The sequence below is a fragment of the Falco naumanni genome, chromosome 5, assembly GCF_017639655.2.
Source record: "Falco naumanni isolate bFalNau1 chromosome 5, bFalNau1.pat, whole genome shotgun sequence".
Classification (NCBI taxonomy): domain Eukaryota; kingdom Metazoa; phylum Chordata; class Aves; order Falconiformes; family Falconidae; genus Falco; species Falco naumanni.
In genome coordinates this window covers 52,566,489-52,584,246 of record NC_054058.1, presented here as the reverse complement: position 1 = coordinate 52,584,246, position 17,758 = coordinate 52,566,489, and the positions used below count along the sequence as shown (strand labels likewise).

Below are 17,758 nucleotides of genomic sequence, written 5' to 3'. Positions count from 1 at the left end.
TGAGAAGCTGAGGAGCAGCCTCTACTTCATTTCTGCCTGAAATTTCAAGGATGATGTCTGGATAAAACAAATTCTTTGCAGCTTGTTTTGCCTGCTTTGCTCAAACTGTAACTATTGTGCAGTTTGAAATACAGAGGCCTGGCAGTTCCTGGGGCTGGTTGGAGTAAGTCCTTCTCCTAGGGCTTTGCGATCTAGATGGCCAATGGGTAGCATAGCCTCCCCACTGTTAAGAGATGTGGGACTCGAGAGGCTGGAGGGAGACTTCCCTTTCTGGGGTAAAACCATTTCTGTGGGTGGTCTGAACTAACTCAATGATTTTCCCTGAAGGGGAGCGGGAAGGATTGGGCTGCCCAGCGGTGAGGGGTGGTACATCTCCTTGAGCTATGGTGGGGGCAGAGGCATCAGCTGACACATGACATCATCTGGGAAAGCTAGCTGAAGTTACTAAAACAGACCTAGGGCTCAAAAAGGGCCAGTGGGGTTTGTTCAGATCCTAGCTTCTCCAATTCTCATGTTAAAATTATTCATTAATGTTTAGATTTTACTGAATTCAAATGTTGAAAACACTGAATATTGAAACTGAGACTGGGAGGTTTTTTTGTTTTTTTTTTTAGCTCTAGGTCTCTTTTAGTAACTTCAGCTAATTTTCTGAGAATTACATTTTGTCCTTGTCTTTGTCCTTTCATGCTTCTGCACCAGGTTTATGTGAAGCCAGCTGTACTAAGGACGGATTCCTGTGGTCAGTGTTCCAATTATCAGATTTTGTCAGAACAGCTCTGCTGGTTCAGAAACAATGAAGAAATGTGGCTTGATCAGGATACCCATGTGCTGCATATAAAAAAAAAAAAAACAACACAAAACCCAACGGAGAGTCTTCAGCTGTATTCCTACCCGGCTTGTGCTGATAGGAACAGGAAGGTGCTGTTACCACACCGCCAGAGCTCCGTTCTCAAGTCATTTTGTAACGTTTCTTTCTCCAACTACTGTAATGCCAATGTAAAATAACATTATAGGGATCAGCTGCTGTGTTCAAAGGCTGACTTTGAACAGGTCTTGTTTGTTCCTGTTTGGCGACCTGGGGTAACAACGTAGGGCTCTTCATCTTAAGACTCTCAAACCTTAGAGCTCGATAAAGGAAGTTTGTTTATCATTCCCAGTTGCTTAATGCATAGAACAGAGCTTGTTCTAATCTTTGTTCTCTTCTTCCCTTGCTGATTCCTTCTAGGCTGGTACTTGCCATCCTTCAGCCTGCCTGTGCTCTGTCATTGCTGGTTCCTGGCTGAATATAGCCCATGCATTTGTCAGAGCAAGACTGACATTTTGAATGGGTCAAATGAAATTGGAACAATAGACCAAAGCAGTATTTTCGAGTGCCTCAATGTATTTGACCTCCCTGTGTACAGGATTCCCCCAGGTACAGTACTCCACACTGACAGATTTCAATTCTTAACAAGATGGCTATTTCCAAACTGATGAGTGCCTGTTGGGAGGCTGCCAAAGACACAAGTGACAATTAAATGCCCATATGCCTCTGAATCTCAGGAAAAAACAGCGGCATTGTACAGCCTATGGAAGCGGTGCTAGGTCCAGCGTTGTTACAGACCGCAGGGACGCTTGGACTAGTCAGTGCTTGGGTAAAGGAGGGAAATCAGGTGATGAAGTGAGTGACAAGACCAAGCCCCTCCATCATTATCTTCCATTATTATAATGAATTGCCCTGTGTTGATATTTGCCCCACTTCTGTCCACAGCCCCATGCCTCAGGCAAGTTCCTTCCTGGAAATTAGTTGTCATCCCCGAAGTTCAAGATTCAGAAAACTTTGTTTCCAACTTTATTTTTAAGACATGGCTGTGCTATTTTATCCTTCTGTCTAAGCTTTTGGTCCTTTAACTTGTTAGGTTCAAGGACCAGAGCAGGTTTGATTAGTTTGAAAGTCATGTGGAAAATTGAAAAGACACAATCACAGAAGGTCTCTCAACAGAAATCGGCTGTGTCACCCTGCCAACTATAAAACCTTTCTCAAAGAACTAATTTACAAGTGTTGATATTTTGGGGTTTGGGGGGGGGGGGTTGTATTATTGAAAGCATTCTGGGTTTCCCAGCCCAGTGTCTCAGGCCAAAAATTATTAGCAGAGCTTCCATCTCAAGTCATCTGCGACTTGAGACATTTAGAGAGATAATTCTGCCTGAAGATAGACTGCTATGTAACTTCTTTGTGTGCTTTTTTCCCCTAGATTCTTATAAATACTCTCTTCCCTGGAGAAAAGAGAATATTTCCAATGAATACTCTCCCATAATTGCTCTTTTCTTTTTTAGCCTATCCCTTCTTCCCCATCCTGCGTTCTGCCTTTCTGTGCGGGAGCTCTGCTATGAGTCTCCTGTGTAACTAAGCCAGCTCCTGTTACAGCCAGCCACCTGTCTTCCAGAACATCAAGGTGGTTTCTACCTGTGCTTGCCAGATGCTGTCCTTAAAGGCTTGCCGGTCTCCTGAGATCTTTTCAGAGCTGCTCCATGACGTCCCACCTACCAGTCCTCGCTGGCCTCTCCTCTGATTGTGAGCCATGAGCTTGCACCCAGCCCACCACCTGTCCCATGGCAATGCTCTGCACCACCAAGCTGCTGCTTTGCACAGAGGGCATTTCCTTTCCTCTTCCCCACTGCCCATCTCACCTGCAGAGCTGGCACCCACCCACGTGGGCGGTCACAGCAGCTCTCCAGTCCTGCAGCATGCCACAGCCTTGTGGCCCTGTGCAGTGCTTGTCCCTCTGGATTGTTTCCCAGGCTGTGCACATGTGTCCACTTGCATGCCAGATGGGGAACGCCTCTGTTCACCCTCTTCCCAATGCCTCTTTTTTCATCACCCTGCACACCTCTTTTTCTTGAGCATGTCAGTTTTGACACTGGGCTTGGTTTTAAAAACCTACAAAATTATATTACTTTTACAGACCTCAAATGTCTGTTTATCTGCAAGCCCACGTTTAAGTCTTTCTCCAGGTTAAGTTTCTCACCTAGGTCCATAGCTGCTGGCACTCAGAAAGATAAACACAAGGTTTAAACAGTGAGGGCTGGGGCAGCGGGGGCATCAAGCTGATGCGAATCTTCTGTCATGTCACCGTACCCGTATCTCTCACTTGTGTGCTGTCACTGCTGCCTAAGAACAAATTGTCAGCGTGTGAAATTGCAGCGTGATGGTGGAGCTGGATCTCCCGTTACACAGGAGGTGGAGCATCTGAGGCTTTCAGACATAATTAGGAAGACTGTTGCCTGAGCGTAAAGATGAGTTTTTCTTCATTGGCAGAAGGTAAAAATGTTATCTCCTGATGGGGAAGGCAGCTTTAGGTCTGTGGGAGAGTCAGGACAGAGGGAGACGTGCTGAACCCCTCAGTGGGGCTGGAGATTCTCACAGGAGCTAGAGTTAAAATGAGAATTAGGAGAGAAAAACCTCAGAGCAACTTTTGGGCTCATGTTACAGCTAGGAGTGCTACTCATTGAAGATTGTATTTGATGAAATTTGCATGAAATTTGCATGAGATATCCTTTTCCCTTCCTAATTATAGAGCTGGCACAACGATTCAAGAATATCCACAGACTATTTATGAAGTGAATTTTGTGCAGGGAAAGCTATGAACTATATTTGTTTTGTTTAATTTATTTCACAAGATTTGAGTCTGATTCAGCTTGGGAGCAAAGAAATGCTGGCAGGGAAAGAGAGCACAGGGCCATTCTCTTCACCAAATTATTTCTGCCAGCAAAGAAAACCTTTGGCTCTTCAATCATTTCAGTCCCAGCCTGATGTTTATTATCTATCACCCAGCCCTGGTTCATCTGACTTGTCATACAGGATCATGGTTGCTTTTTTTCCTCTTCTACCTAATGCTAAAAATGAGAATCTTGATTCCCCTCCTTACCCAACAGCCTACCAACAAGGTGTATTTTGACAGGAAATTTTGGAACTGCACAAAATTTCCATAAAATGCAATACTGGGGGAAATGATCACCTCTGACAGCTAGGGCACAAACTGTAAATAGATCTTCCAGGCTAGTATGTCTTGGGACATCGCTGTTGCTATTAAAAAGTAGCACAAGATGGTTAGGCACATAGGGAGGGTGTGAGAGCCAGCATAAACAAATAGATAGAAAGAGACAGTAGTGGCCAACCCTTGGCTCCTGGGCAGCTTTTCTTCCCTGGAATGACTTGCTGGCATTAATCAGAGTCAAAGGAAATAAAAAAGTTAGAAAAGAGCCACAGCTTTCTACTCTGACAGGAAACACAAAGTTTGACACAACTTGCTCTTTCTGTCCTGATTTATCCCAGAATTGTTGTGATGCCATGATAGCTGATGTAGATTTCTTCTGGTCACTGATTCATTCTCTTAGACAATGTAAAGTGTGTGTATTGATCGATGGATAAATAGGATACATTGGCTGTACTGAGCCTATTGATCGTGCTAGCAGACAATCACGAAAACAATGGTCCTTCTTAAGAGTATGAGTAGAATTGCAAAGTCAAGCACTCAAGAGGCTCAAAATGTCAGTTATGCCCAAAGTGATGCTTAGCCTTTATTCAGCCCATCTGTGTATTTTTCATACCATGGTACAATCTTTAACTACCTGCTACACCCAATTTCTTACCTTCTAGCAGTAGGACTCAAAGTATGTATTGTCCTGTAGTCAGTAGATTGTTTGAAAGACTGTACTTTTTTTCCAGGAAGATTTTTGGTGCCTGTATTTAGCTGTCGAGAGGGCAGCCTGTCACTTCTGCAGCACAGTTCATGCCTCTAAGCTTTTCATAATACAGTTGTTAAAAAAAAATATCTAACAATGAGTTGCAGCCACAGAGAGGAAGGTAAAGTGAGACTAGTGGCCCTTGTTCAGCTGGTTATTAAAAATTTCATAATAGCATCAATCACACACCCAAACACAGAGTTACTCTGGTTTCCCTGTTGAAGTACTCTCCTGCTTCCCAGCTGTTTGCGTGAAAGGCACCTGTCTGACAGACAGACATACCTCTGTGTGTTCGCTGGTTCAGCTGTACTATACACCAGGGTATTTGCTCTATATTAGGCAGACTGGGTATGAAAAATCACTGTAAAACCTACAGCATCAATATTATTTTTATGAATTTTAGAGTGCTTTGCTTTTACAGACCTACATTGTTTTTCTTTCAGTTCATTTTTGTTGTTCTTCTTACTCTAATTTTCCTTCCTACTTTTTTTTTTATTTTATTCATAAGTGCTAATTAGCTGTGCCTGTGAGCTGTAACACTTTCCTAAAGAACAAGCCACGAGCTTTGTGAAAGTACCTCAAAAGACATGGATAGAACTGCTTCCAGCTAAGCCAAACCCAGCACATCTCATGTTGGCCAGATGGGGAGAGAGTGGCTCTGTTTAAGATCCTTTTGGATAGCTGCCGATGCTGTGCAATTAAAAGAAAGCCTGTGAACAGCAAGAGCATCGGTGCTCAGCCACGGCAGCAGTGAGGGGGTGAGTGCCTTGCCATGCGCTTGGCAGGTGAGAGTGTGCCAGGAGGAGAAGCGCTTTCCAGGAGCCTGCTGAAGCTGCCCTGACTCCAAATCATGACATCATCCCTAGGCCTAGCCTGAAAATGCACCATATTCCAGAAAAAAGAAGAATGTCTCAGGATGGAGTGAAAGAAAAATGTTGCAGGAAGAGCCAGCTCAGCAGGAAGATGTGGGGTTAGTGTAACTGGAGGTACATGGGGGTACCTTCAAATGAAGAGGGCAGTAAATAGAGAGGAAGGATTAGTCCTTTCTGGGAAAAGGCAAAATGGGAAAAATGGGGCGATTTACTGCCTTCACAATAACAGCAAATGAAATGGGTCTGTATTTCCATCTCTTCTTTTGCAGGCAAAGTCAAAAACGAGGTAGCTCTTCAGAGCTTTTACATTCTGCAACATAATAGCCAAAAGATGGCACTGGGAAGAAATCATCTAATTCACACTCTTTTCTTATTTTTTATGCATTTTTGATGAAAGGCCCTGTGCTGAACTGTCTTTGCGGTGCTAACATAAATGCAAGTAATGGGGAAAAGAGAATAGAAATGGACTTCCATTCGGAGAAATTAAAATCTTTTAATATACCACCAAAAGAAATTGTTGTTGTGAATCATTGTGTAACAGAGAAAGAATGAATGTTTGATTTGCAGAAGTTCCTGCTTATCATTCATGTCAAATGAAGCAAATGCAGTTTTATTGCATGAAGAAACAATCTTCAACTGGCTCAAACTATTGTGCACTCCATTTAGCCCAGAGGCTAAATAAGACATGTAGCAAGAATGAAAGTTATGTAAAATAGGCATAGGTTGAGGGAAAGCTGCAAGAATGAAGCTACATGGGGCTGAAAAATGTCTTTCCTAAATTTCTCCATTTCTTCCACTTTGCCCATAGGGCCTGGAAAAAAAACAGAAACAGCATCTCTCAGGCTGAGCTGGCTCTTCTGTGTGGAGAGCATCAGCTGTGCCATGCGGCAGCAAGGAGGGAAAGGGAGAGCTGGCGGGGTATAAAGGAGCACCAGGACCCCCTCTTTGGCTGTCAGACCAGTGTCTGACTTTTTGTACACCTACACTTGCTGAAATCACAGCAACTGTTCCTGTGGAAAAGTGAGTTTGCTAAATACAAAGAATGAATGAAAAACACTGCTTTCAGGCACAGAGCTGGATGTCACATTCCCCTCACCAGTGACAATATCCAACAACATATGCAACACAGGTATTTCCCTTCTGTGGTTTCAAAATCACTTTTCCTCATTCATATCCACCTTGTCAAAACATGACAAACATGAATCTTTCATGATTCTTTGGTGCTTCTTTGGCCTTTACACGACAGTCTTGTTCACGACATAAAGCAAAACAAGGTTGGAGCAACACTGAATTTTCCTCATAATGCTTTTTTATCTGTGAACATAAATGTAAGAAAAGCAAAGCAATAACTAGCTTTATAGAATAGCTTCCACCGAAAGGGTCTTTATGCCAAAGTAAAGAAGAAAGATGAGGAAGAGTGTGTGGTCACACCACAAATTACATTGTGACTTTCTGTTTGGTTGGTAGGCTGTACAGCAGAAGCCAGCATTAAACCTGATTTAGAAAAGAAACACACAGAAAGGAATAACCTGACTGCCAGCTTCATGATTACACTTGTAGAATGTAATTTTTTTCTAAATGACCTCTAAGAAAAAAAATAGACAAGAAGTATTATTAAATAAAATAAAAAGAGGGAAAAAGCACCACAGAAAAACTGACATAACAAAACCAGCAACAGAAATAATAAATCAGACTAAGCACAGTTCAGCGTGTCCAAAACCCCTGGCTTTGAAAGTAAATTAGGATAAAAGCAAAGTCTGGCTTTTTCCTTTTCAAATTGTTCTCAGCCTTCTTGACTTGTACAGCTTGCACTTGTGAGCGCAACTATTGCTGTTTTGCATTCTTGTTTAAGGGCTTTTTATCCTAAGTCATTAAAATCACAATATTTCTGCTGGAGTCTTTCAAGTTGTTTAATAATTCTGTGGTTTAATTGTTGAGATGATTGCAATCTATATTCAGTGAGTGCAGCAGCATGTTGGTGATTTGAAGGGTATGATATATATGTATTCTCAGTGGTAGAGGAAACATAAACAGTCATCAGTCATGTTAGCTGCTCCACATAAAACAGTGATGGGGGAGAGGGGTTTTGGAGGTCTAACAACCCAAAGAGGATTTGGGACCCCCATTACTCTATCAGATCCAATTCTTCTCTCACACACACACACACACACACACACCCCATGAGGTAAAATTTCTTCAGCACATGAATTTCCACCACTAAATTTTCACAATCATCTAAAGTTCCTCACAATAAGCACATACAGACACCAAAGCACCAAAGAGTTGCACAAGACTTGCCTGATGCTGAAACGAGTCTGGGATATTCCTTTATCTCCCCTACCAATAGGGCCTGATCCTTTAGTTTAACCATACCTCAAGGGAAAACTTGATGCCCCTATGTCCTCCCCAAGATCACACTGGATGAGCCTCAAAATGGGAAATCCTGTTCAAGTTCCTTTCCTTACAGCACAAGCCAGTGCCCTAGACTGCCCTGGGACTGTGGGTCCTAAATCCCTCTGAAAATTCCACTTTGTATGACCTAATCAGAGGTCATGTTTTTCAATAAAACTCCTGGTTTGTATTAAAATAGGAATTGAAATGCCCCAAATCTCTTCTTTACCATTTGGTAAAAGGAATTTCTCTTACATTTTTGCATGCAAAGAGCAGCACTTTCAATAGACAATGCTGTTGAAGCCACGTTTTTCCTCCTGCCATCTGAACATTACTGTAAGTCTGGTGGGGTACAGCAGAAACTTGAGCTGATGGAAAACCTGAATTCAGCTTTATACCATCCAAGGTATGTTTGCCCTGACTATTGGCATATTTACTATGTATGTCAAACAGAAGATGTCCTACTTTGACATCTTTTTAGCATGAGAAAGAACCCCTGTAAAGGTGTTTTAAAGGCACTGAGCGTTAGCAGGCAACTAATGATTGCAAATCCCAGGCAGAGACAGGAATCTCAACCAAGTGAAGTGTTAGGTGGTGCCGTCCTCAAGGAAGTAGAGCTTGGTGTGTGCCTCTTTCCACACTTTTTAATAATTGTTTGAGAAGTTTCTCTTCTCTCGTTGCCCAGACAGGACACATACTGGTAAATACTCATCTAGCAGACAACACAGAAATACTGTCTGCATGGGGAAACTGTGCGTTACAATTAAGATTTGTAAGAAGACAGGACTACCAGTCACCTCAAGCACTTGTGGGGCATAGATCATTGCGTATTTTGAAAAGATGTGGAATAACATGGCAGAATACAAAGACACAAAACTTGTTCTCTCTCCAGCTGCTGAGATCAACTTTCATAGCTAGCTCATATCTGCGTAAATACTGGATTGATGGCTACAGCAGTCTCCACCGTGTGTGCCACATGTCATGTATAAAGTCGTGTGCTAAAACTGAGGCTGCTGATTGAAAACAAAACATGGTGTTATCTGCAGGACATCCTCTTGCCCAATATTAGCAGTACCTGTAGTGGCTGATCCTGGTGTGCATGCTGGCTTTCTGGCGTGGGTGTGTATCACACTCTTTCCATCCCATCTCACTTCTTTCTGTGGAAATAAAACCCAGATTCAGGGGAAAAGGAAGATACAGCAGCTTCCAGGAAGATCTCCAGTCCGGATGGTCAAATCCCAAACTGTCAGGTTGTGGTGGTTCTCTGCCAGAGAGCCCATTAAAACAGTTTTTCTTAGGAAAATCACTGAGGTCTCCACTCGTGTTGTAGCATAAAGTCCACATTCCCTGGGTAGATTCCTACAACTATCTCTGGTACAGAGAAGGAAGAGGGTTAATGGAAAATTGACAGTGTACTGAGGACAAGAGTATGCATTGCCCAATGTGTTTTTAGGCACAGTAGGAGTACATAAATTATCAGAGAGAGAAAATGCCTCAGCATCAAAGCCACGTTCAATGAGTGGGAGAGCCTCAATGCCAGCTCAAATATAGCACAGTGAGCAGATGTCTTTACTACAGTAGGCATACGTAGATCTCCCTGGATTCACAGCAACAACCCAGAATTGCAGTCTCTTTCATTCAAAAATTATAGCAAAAATCTATGTTGCCACTTGTCTTTTTTTATAAACATGGGAGGCTACAACACTCACCCATAGTGAGACATCTACAGCAACAATGGAAAGGAACAGGAGAAGTCAAAGGAGGAAGGAAGCAGTTTCCATTCTTCCTCTTGAAGCCAGGCTTCCTTGTGTGGAAGGATACAAAATTCCTTGTAACCAAACTGAGGAGGTGTAGACTGGATGGAGAAGCTACAAGATGGGTAAATAACTGGATGGGCCTTCAGGTTTCACAGGTAATGATAAATCACTTGAAGTCTATTGAGTGGTTGGTAATGATTTGCGTTCCTCGGTGGCTGATACTGGGGCAAATACTGTTGTCTTCAACTGGACACTGTGGTGGAAGGCACAATCAACAATGTGAAGACAATGAATGGCATGAAATGGGGATAACAGCTGACACACCAAAGGGCAAAGCTGCTATTTGAGATGCCTCAACAAGATGGAAGAATGGACTGGCAGAAACCTCTTGAAGTTCAGCAACGACAAATGTAAAGACCCTGGAAAGGAATAAACCTATGCAATGTACAGACTCTACCTTGGATGGCTAGAAAGCATTTTGCAGAAAAGGACCTGTCCCCTGATGGACAACAAGTTGAACCTTGAGTCAGCAGTGTGCCCTTGTGGTGAAGAAAGTCAGCTTCATAAGGTATTAGCAAGAATGCAGCCAGCAGGTTGAGGGAATGACTCTTCATCTCTATTCAGCAGTTACAGGGTTGCTTCTGTCCTATAGAGTTCATTTGTGGGCTGTGAAATATAAGAAACATCAACAAACTGGAGCAAGTTCAATAGAGGGCTCCCAGGCTGGTTGAGGCTGGAGCACTTGGCCTGTGAGGAGGAGAGGCTGAGGGACCTGGGCTGGTTCAGCCTGGAGGAGAGGCGGCTTCAGGAGCACCTAATTTCTGCCTTCAGCTGCCTGAAAGGTAGAGCCATACTCATCTCATAGCTGCACAAAGAAGGTGTCTTCCCTGATAGGGTAAGAGGCAAGGGACACAAGTTGTAACAAGAGAAACTTCAGCTGCGTGTATTGAAAAACATGTTCACAATGAAGGTGGTTAAACACCAAAGCCAGTTTCCCAGAGAGGCTGTGAAAGCTCTACCCTAAAAGATACTCAAAATCTGACCAGACATGGCCTTAAGGAACCTGACCTAGCTTAAAAGCTGGCCTGGGTTTGAGACCTTCAGAGCTCCCTTACAACCTGATATATTGCTATGATTTTATGATTCACAGAACTCAAGAGAGAAAGTAGGCAACAGAAAACCTGCATACTTAATGTAACGCTCAAAACTTTCCATGAGAGAAGCAGTTTCTGGTAGATGGAGAGCCCTGGTGTCTGTTTCCACACCTGATGGCAGAAGGGTCCATGCCTGAACCTCATGAGTTTAATACCAGCCCTGCACATTCCAGCATAGCTCCTGTTCCCAGCCTTTGAGTGATAGTGTCCTGCCCACACAAATCTCACAGCTACGGGGAAACACTTTGGGTGTCTGTGAGGGTGACTGTCAGTTAATCCTCACCTTACCAGATATATGAGGATATGTTAAAATTCTTGCTCCCTTTTTACTGGAGAGATTTTCACAGCCCATTTCACAACGTTTGTTTCTTTAAGCCACGAACTACAACTACCACGTCAAGTTTCTGGAAGATATTGCTCCACACCTACCCCTCTGGCTTTGAAACAGCTCCCCAGAGAGAGTCATGGAAAATGGGTAGGTAAATGAACTAATAAATACATAGCAACAGCAACTACTATGAATACAAAACAAAGCAGCAGGAGCAGTAACTATCATATTTAACCCCTCCTAGCACCCTCCCTCTCATACACGTTGTAGGAGAAGCTGTTTAAAACTAAGCATCGAGTTCTGTTGAAAGTATTATATAAAACCTCACAGAGTATAACTACTGTGGACACATTGGCCTTTTTTTCACTTTACCTCAGTCAAGTGGAATACAGGATGGACAACCTTAATGGAAAACTTAATTTCAAATAAAACTCATTGGTGATTTGAGAAGCTACTATTAACGAACTCTTAAGAACAGGACACTAATTTAGATTCTTTATTGGGCTGTTGTTATTGAAAACAACTCTCTTTCCTATTTTAAAGCTGAATTACTGGAAAATATTGAAGTATAGAATGTTCCTGTTTTATGATGATTCTGTAGTTATAAAGTTATATTGTTCCGACAGATTTACTCTTTCCAATTAGAATCAAAAGTGCAGACTAAAGTTGTAACAAAATCTTAAATTTGCATTAATATTTTAATAGAGGCATTTGAAACAGTCATTTTGCCCAGGTCATCTTTCTGAATATTTGATTCCAAAACCCAAGTAGAACTAAAAATATTGACTTAAAGTGTTCAGTATATCAGCCAGGCACTACTGCCTTGAAGAAATAGACTAGTGGGGGACAGCAGCAAAACAAAAGAAGCAGGTTTTTTTATTAGACTGCTAGCAACAAATATATGGGGTTTAACTGAGTGCCTGCAGTCAAGCCTCAGATAATTTCTTTTTGTAATGCAAATGAAAATCAATGATTAATGTAGCATTTCCTGAATGAATACTAAAACTACTTCATCTTTTTGATTAATCTCTTAGACATACACTGTAGTTTGCATTAAAAAGAAAATCAGATACAAATTTACTGAGCCAAGAATACAGCCGTCTCCTACTTAAAATGCATGTTCTGTGTGCATCCATTGCTTGTATCACATTGTGAAGAGAGAACAGTTCTGAGCTGCACTGGTAGTGAAGGTTTCCAGCCTCTTTCACCCCTTGTCCACCACTACTTGTCCTACCTCTAAAAATACACACACAGGTGTGGGTGAAATTAAGTCTGTCAACCAAATATGAAAAATAATCAGAGGACTTTCACTTGTTGCTGCATGAATTGTTTTTCCAGTCTCTATTTTCATGTCATAAACTATATAAATTCAAACTTAGTTTTACCCAGGTTTTTTTTTTTTTTTAAGTGTAGAGGGAATTTGAAGACTTTTCTAGAGAATCCAATCACCAGGTAAATGAGTACAGCACAGCCCAAAAAGTGCTACTTTGACCCTTGCAACGATGCATGGCACTGTGACGCAGGCAGCCGGAGGCAACTGCCAACTTTCTCAGCAAGGCTGAGCGTTGGCTTGAGTACCTCTGCGTTGTGCACGTTACACAGCCATACCTATCATCACCTGACTACAGCTGGCTTGTCACAGTTTCTGCCCAAGGCTGCGCCACACTCCAGACAACTGAAGCCACTGAGGCTGCTACTATCTGGCTCAGGACCACTGTTTTTTCCCGTCTCCCCATGAGAAACCCCATATACAACAAACTAGATTTCTCTTTCAGGTCCCTGTATTGAGACCAATAATTGTATTCAGACAGAGCAGATCACAGGAAGCCATCTAGATGTGACCTGGAGATGTCACGAGAAGGAGAAATGCCTCCTCTTTGGTTCTGGTTTCTGAATTCCAGTTCATCACTGAAAGGGGCAGCACCTAAGTTCTAGCTGGATTTGGGCTTAACTTCCAGATGTTCACTTTTGTTCTGGTAGGTTAATAAGCCTCTTAGTATCTCCGATTTACTTCTCTCCAAAATGCCCATTGGTTAATGTTTAAACTGTCTTGGCAAGACTGATGACCTTGACAGATTTCCATATTGTCTCCCAGTACATCTGTTTCACCACAACCTTTTTATATTTAACATATTGATTTAATTATCAGGGAACATAGAATCATTTAGGTTGGAAAAGATCTTTAAGATTATTAAGTACAACCATAAACAACAGATGAATGCAAGATGAGAATTAAAGGAAGGTGTAAAGTTTAAAGCATCTTCAATTGCATTGCCTTAAAAACCTTGGGATTAGTGTGAATCTTATCTTTGAAATGCCTTTCTCTATCCAGACAACATCTGTATCAGTGTAAAGCTCAGGCCGACAGTGATCATGGGACAGTGTGCCTTTCATCTGAGCTGCGTGTTGAGCTTGTCTCCCACACCAAGAACCACCACTGTGCTTCTTCAGGTGGGGTTAGCTCCCAGCACCCCCCTCTGGCAGGTGCCCACGCTAAGTTGCAGGGCAGGACAGTGAGTCCTGTTTTAGCAGAGACTGAGCAAACACCAGAAGTGTGTAGCACTGGCTCTGAATCCTGGACCATCGACTTTACTGGCAAGAATAGCTAGCTGGCACAGACACACTTTCCAGCTGAAATCTGACTGCACAGGGCCACGTGGATGTGGATGTGTTGAGCTGGGCTGGTGCTGCCTGGGGTGTTACTGAGTAGATGCTCCTGAGTTTAGGAGATGGTCCAAGAAGGAACAGCTGTGCTCAGTCAAGAACTTGGTTTGGAGTGCTCTTGACAAGTGGAAGTGTAAGTTGCTACAAGTAATGCATTATCATCCTTGACTTGTTTGGCTTCTTTCTGTATCTTCCTTGGGAGCAATGCAAAAGCCAAAGCTGTATTCACACAGCTCTCTTCCTCCTTGGCAATTTCCTTATCTTTTTGAAAACTAAGTGAGGCAGGAAAACTGCACACTGCAGGCACATTTCTAGTAACCCTAACTTTGCCTATTCATAAAACAAGCAGTATAACAAGTGGCAGTTTTCCCTGCAGCTTCTCTGTTTGAAAGAAGTACTGGGAAGGCACACACATTCTGCATCAATTGAACAACATACAGATGCCATGAACCAACCCAGAAAAAGACAGCACTTTACTGAGCCCTGTGCTAGCATCAGAAAAACCTACAGCTTGTTTCTAATCAGGGTTTGTTGTGCAGTGCCTGGAAAAGGATGGATGGGACAGACAGGATTTGTAGGGAGCCTCATGACCCACAGAAAAGACCAAGAAGAGTTTTCCCTTTTGAATTCTTCTCCTCCATTCGAAGGTTTGGGTTCATCACCATGAGCCTCTTTCAGACCCAGGTGCCTATGGCAGTTTTCCCAGAAGACATGCCAAAAGCAAACACCCAATCTTTTAATGGCTGAAGCAGCTTAACAAGGAGTAGGTAAGTTCACACCTTTCCTTTTGCTAGGGAGGCACGGATTGAAAGTCATATCTCATCCATCCCAGGCCAATGTTGTGGTTGCTGTCTAACTGTTCTCTCTTCCTTTTATTTAATAAAGCTTCATTTACTCTGTTTGAAATGGGATGCAGTTAACAAGAGAGGCTAGGAGCCTTTTCTTTCCCAGTTTGTCAAGGTGGTTCATAGTTTAGTGATCAGGTGAGACAGGGAAACAGAATTTCCTCAGAGAAAAGAGGGACTAGTCTAGAGATTTCATGTGCTGGGTGACTCCTTTCATTACAGTGCTATTGAATAATAATAATAATAAAAAAGGTAAGGTTCATTTTTGCATAGTTCCCAACCTGACTGGAGCGTTTCTCCAGTCAGATGTCCCACTACACCCTGACCAGACACGAACACTGAATGTGTTTGTCTGTCTCCTTCACAAGAGCAAATTTATCACTAAGACATCTCCACATGGTGTTACAGTATAGTAATGACCAAAAAAATCTCACTAAAGAAAAATCATTCATGAGAGCATTTTCAAAAAACATCCTGCTATCCTCAGTTATTTTAGGTCTGATGTTTGTGACCCTCTGTTTTCTGGCAGAACAGCTATGCTTAATTAAAATAACAATTTGGAACAGCAGACACAGATCAAGCAATAAATGGCATATAAATAAGCAGGATCACAAAACAAGAGAAGAGGCTCATATTTTGTCCCAAAATCTGGTTCCTATATCTTTCCCTTCCACTGGTGACATGTAGTTTATCCATTTTAAGTGTTTGCATTGCTGTGATGTGTTACGATATCTAGATCACTTCATAAGCAATTTTCACATTGCACAGTGGAGTAAACAGCTCCCAAAACGTATCAGAAAAACACCTCCTCTGTATAATATTTTCAAGACAAAATTAATTTTTGCAAAACTAAATTGTGAAGGGAACCTTACAGAAATTATTCCGAAATAATGTGCTGTGAAAACTGAAACCTTGTTACATAATTCCTTAAACTATCAGCAAGGTTTGAAAAATATTGGTGTTTTCTAGACGGAGAATCTGCAACATCGGCCCAAAACACCTAAGCGATGCCGTAGCCCTTTCTTTGACTTTGTAATAAGAGGGATGAAGATAACTTCTACAATTTCTTTAACCTATTCTTGAAGAAGTAAATGTCATTCCTAGTTATTCCCCACACCTCAGAATTTTTAATGGTCTCAGGGGGAGCATGTTTGCTCTGAAGTAACGTATAGCTGTGCCAACATGAAATATATTTGGTTACACTCATGTAAAGTGTGAGAAATGAGACCAGAAAGCCTCATCTGTGATACCAAACTTCCAGTCAGATCATCAGACCTGTCAAACTACTAAACTCTTGGTTCAAATGCATGAAGCCAACATTCATCAGCAATGAAAGGATGGAGAAATTAGTTTTAAGGTCTTCAGTTAATGACAGGGGAGGCTCAAATCTGTCCAGAAGCCAGACTAGACTATCTAGAGGCTAGACTAAGCTGTCTTGCAGTGGAAGCATTTCATCACACACAAAGCAGCTCCTGAACCTCTTCATCCTACAGCACGGCACATTCATACACCCCAGAAGATTTGATCTAGTTGCATGGGCTGACAGTCAGAAGCTACACACATGGTTACACAGTTCACTTGTTGCCACAGAGGGGGTGGCACGACCATGGGGGGCGTGGGGTGGGTACACAGGCACAGTACACAGCCAATTCATTTTAATCTGCCTCCGTGTGTGCAAATTGCCACCCACAGCCACACAGTGAAGGGAAAAAGAAGAAGATTTATACTTTTAGAGTGAGATCCATAGTTATTTACCATCTGGTAGGACATACCTAGCACCATGCAAGACTTGATGGCAACAGAGGAGGCGGCCCTCCACGCCTACCTATACAACTTGCTGGTTGCTCTTACTGTGAGCTAAATTAGCACGTGGGCTGAATTGCATCTATTCTGGTAGGTCATGACATAAACTCAGCTAAAAAAGCAATCAAAAGCCATTATTTAGCAGATGGATTAATTGAATGGAAGAGGGTTTGCCTAAAATTATGGTTACTTATTTTTGCACCCTACTATGTGTATCAGCTCTGCAAGGTGTGTCTTCAAAATCCCAACCCCATCCAGACAGAGACATGCTCATCTCTTTGGTTGTGATTTATTTTTACTGTTTTGTGTCAGTATTAAACAAGCTCCTTAATGTTTTTGGAGCAAATGGGGATGTGATAAAGAGAATGGCAGTTTTCCCCTAATAAGCTGTCATTACCTAAATAACTGTAAATGTTGTGCTGTTGCTTTCATGCAACTTAAGATACTGCAATATACACATTATGTCACTATGAGATTTTAAAATCTTCCTCTAGCTTTTATAAGTGCATCTGCCAGGTCACAATTTACAAATTATGTTTGCTGTGAAGAAAGCAAATTCATTACACCTCACTGAGATCTTTAAATTGATCGGGTCCCTTTTCTGAAACTGTTAATTTACAATTTATTTGTCTTTATTCACAAAGCCTGTGGATACCTGGGTAATTTTATTTTTTAAACGTTCAAATTCTGAAAATGAATCTTTTCATACACGCTCTTCTGTCTCATGTAACATCTATTAGCTTCTTAAGACAATCATCATGGTAAGAATATCTCATTGTAAGACCCAGAATACATTTCCTACATTTGTTTATACCAGTTTTGGGGAAATTAAATTTTTAATGTAACAAGTCTAAACATGACTAAGAAACAGCACACATATAAACACAAGATATATAAGGCATTTCCTCTTTGACACAAGAAATAAGCCTGAGAAAAGAACACCATGAAATACTAAATACAAATTTACAGACCCCAAAATTAGATAGCTACGTTGCTATTGTGAAAGAGTCGGTTAAGTTAGCCAGCAATGAAAAGTTACCCTTGTGCTGACAGCTGCAAGTCAGTACAAAACTAACATTGTTTTCCTTTTTTTTTTTTTTTTTTTAGAAAAGAGACAAGATTAAGCTCTCTCTTTTGCTCTCTGGACCCCTAGAAATAGCAGCTGTTATATGAGCTGGCTTCTGTTGTAAGAGCTCCCATTAGGTACTTCTCGCACTCA

The 17,758-nt window shown here is 41.9% G+C and overlaps 1 long non-coding RNA gene across 3 annotated transcripts in view; it reads right to left on the bottom strand.

Moving 5' to 3' along the window:
* Positions 1–17,758, bottom strand: part of LOC121088360 — a 51,249-nt gene that overhangs the window by 19,744 nt on the left and 13,747 nt on the right. For all 3 annotated transcript variants that reach the window (XR_005827933.1, XR_005827931.1, XR_005827932.1), the window contains one exon: positions 9,064–9,145. This is a non-coding gene — a long non-coding RNA (uncharacterized LOC121088360). The remainder of the gene's footprint in view (positions 1–9,063; positions 9,146–17,758) is intronic.